Here is a 3,567-nt window from a genome sequence, read left to right as displayed (position 1 = left end):
GGTGAGTCTCGACCTAAGCGCCAAGATAGTCATGTTCCCGCAGTGGGAACATGAACTTTCCACAAACGCTGCCTCAACGTGCTCTAAGCCCAGGCACGTGATACAGCGTTTGTGACCGTCAGCGGCCGACAGGGAACGACCGCATCCAGAAACGCACGGGTGGAATGCCATCGTGAAAAAGACGCAACGTCACCCGTGTAGCTCTTCTTGTGAGGAAATCTGCTCTTTTAGTGCTGAAGCACCCAGGGGTCGACTGTGGCAGAAATACAGGCTTATAGTGCCTGTATCTGCTCTCACCAAAAGGGAACACGCCCACCGAACCAACAGTGTGTCGTGTGTGTGTAGTGCAATTTGTCCAGTTTCTCTGTTTTGCTGTTAGAACAGCAGCTCTCTCAACAGTAGTGAGATTGCGGTCGCACTCTTTTGTACCGTCTGGCCAACACGAGCGAATTATTATTATTATTATTATTATTATTATTATTATTATTTATTTTTATTTGTTATTTTATTTTTTCGGGGGCGGGGTGTGATATGCTAAGCACGTACGCCAATGTCCATTGCCCATTTTCTATATCTCAAAGCTGATAGGGACTCCCAGAAGTGATCCCAATTCGTCGGTCCTTCCAACATGCGTCAAAGTGATCTACTGAAAGATCTACACCCCATTAAAACAACCCATTGACAACCCTTGGAACCGGAAGTGCTTAAATGGTAACTCGTTTTCGAGTTTTGGCCTACAAAGTGATGTCATACCTACACTACTCCTGTAGTACTAAAGTAAAATTAAATCTATATTATGCAATTATTTCACAACTATACACCTTGGAAAAATAGAGGTCAGGGGGGAAGGGGGTGTTTGGAAAATAAAAAAAGATGTCACACTCTTTTCAGCACTTTGCCTGAGGTGATAAACGAGTGTGTTTTAAAATGTCAACATCTCTGTAAAAGACTCAGAAAGAGAGCGTGAGATAAACTTTTGACTTTTAACATCTCTTTAATTACAATCCATTAACACAAGATACATACATGCTTAACACATTTCTTCATAAATAAATATTCCTAATTAAAAAAAAAATTCCAAGCACAAAAAATCCAACAAATGAATAATAATTCAGTAACCAATTCATAATACTTATACTCCACAACAACCTACTTTTTACCAGAGCTCTGAACACATTCCAAGGACCAGTATCACTATTAAACAACATTTTCTTTTTTTCTTGTCAGCCAAATTGCAATTTTTACCTTACCAAAAAATACAACATTAATCAAACCAATTTTGCTTTTATTTGAGGAGCTATATTTTGGTCTCTTAACACACCAAGAATTCCTAATAGCCTTGAACATCCAATAAATGTATGAAGAACTGTTTCTGGAAGACCACAAAACAAACATTCTTCTCCTTGCAAATGATTTACATGAACTTTATAACAATGTGTGGCGTAAATCCAATAAGAAATCCTCCATTGCAAATTCCCACTTTCTTTTGACCTCCGACATTTAATACAATTAGTCCATTAAATCTCTAAATTCATTTTGCCATATACATTCCAAGAGATTGCAAGATTCTGAGATTGTGTTGGTAGCTACTTTGGACTTAATGTCCTCCTTCACTTAATGGCATTACATTACATTACTGGCATTAGATACAGTACTGATTCTATTAACCAATGTTGTCAATTCCAGAAAACAAATGTGCAAACACTTTTAATTTTAAAATTAATCTGGTGGATTCAACACAATTAATGTATGCCATAAAATAGAGATGGCAAGATTATTTATAACCAGCACTCTCCCTCTATAAGATAGTTGGGGTGAAATCCAGTTACATTTTAATAATCTATTGCAAATTGTATCTTTAACACCTTCTCGGTTTTTTTTTTTTCTTTGATGTACTTCGGAACCTTTGATGTTCTTTTGAAAAAGATGCCTAAAAATTTAAATTCATGTTTTTCCCACTTTACATTTCCAGGGATAACATGTTTTGCATTGGCATAACAGCATTTCTCTTTATCATTGCACCAGCATGCTTCCTCTTTACTCCCTCCAGCTCGGTTTTGCAGATGACGCTCTCTCATATAAAGAGATACTGTAATTAACAATATCAATATCTCTTTGATCTATCAAAATTACAGTAATAACGTCTGCATATGATGTTAACTTAAACGCATTGCAGTTACCATTAACCTTTAGACCAGACAGTTATTTTCTTAACAGACAGAGGAGTGGCTCCATTGCTAAAGCATATAGCATACCAGACAATGGGCATGCATGTTGAAGAGTTTGATCCAAGGATCTCCAAACCCAAAAGCACTCATTGTTTCATACAGAAAACCATGATCAACTCAATCGAATGCTTTATCCTAATATCAAGAACAGTAGCTAACATTCACTTTATGTAGTTTAGAGTGATCTAAAATGTCTCTGATCATTAAAATATCCAAGTCACCCTTTTTTTGGTAGTGTTAATACTGCCCTTTGGCAACTTGTGGGAAGGCATGTTTCTTTAAAACACTCTTGATTCACCTCATAAATGTCCAATGCTCCACGCAGATTTATAAAAGTCCACTGATAGTCCATCAATTCCTGGTGCTCTACCTGGTGCTTAACGGCATCAAATGAAACAGAAATATTCAGATTCTCACTCTGCGCTTTAGAAAAGGCAAAATCAGCTGTGATCAGTTTCTTCTTTTCAAAACTGGTTTGAACAAAAGTCCACCTGAATCTTTCTCATTTCCCTTACATCAAAAGTCTTCCGTCCATCAGGTGTTATCAAACAATACATTTCATTTAGTTGTTTTTGACATTTTCTCTAAATTAAAAAAAAAAAAAAAGCAGTGGGAGCATCTATCTCATGTACAGACATAGAACAAGATCGTATCAGGGCGCCTTGAGCCCGCACTTGCAACAAATATTCTAGATCTCTTTTTTTTTTCACATAAAATGCCAGCTGAAGATGAATTAGACCTCTGAATCATAAGATGTGGTGTAAAATCTCTTTCTCTATTTCAGAAAATGTTTGCTTTATTTTTCTTGTTGAAAATCACATATAGTGCTGACAAAATGATTTTCTGTCTGACTGACAGACAGAAAGTGTGTGTGGATAAGAAAAGGACAATTTGCCCCTTGAAATGAAGAGAAATATAGTGAAGATCGGACATTTGTGAATATTAACATCCAATGTACATATTTAACAAATATTTAACATATATTTATTTTTAATATATTATTTTACATAACCACTTTTGGTGTCCACATAAGAGCATCATCTGTGTCCACATGTATCAGTGGCAGAGGTGTCTGTGGTCTAGTCTGTGTATAAATATAGCAAGACATGTCTTCAGGGAAGGCCACTGTGTCAATAACACACGCACACACACACACACACACACACACACACACACACACACACTTTTGTCATGGTAGAAATCTTTATGGTCTTTTAATGTCTTTTTACCCATTTAGCACAATATTCTTAAGAAATAAAAGACACTAGTGGCCTTTATTTGAGATGCTTTTAAAAAGCTGTTTGATGTGACACACAGCTGTCGTTTCTTTTTATTCACA

This window comes from Pseudorasbora parva, chromosome 6, assembly GCF_024679245.1.
Source record: "Pseudorasbora parva isolate DD20220531a chromosome 6, ASM2467924v1, whole genome shotgun sequence".
In the NCBI taxonomy this organism is placed as follows: Eukaryota; Metazoa; Chordata; class Actinopteri; order Cypriniformes; family Gobionidae; genus Pseudorasbora; species Pseudorasbora parva.
The sequence above is the reverse complement of the archived record's forward strand: the minus strand, read 5'-3'. Positions refer to the sequence as shown.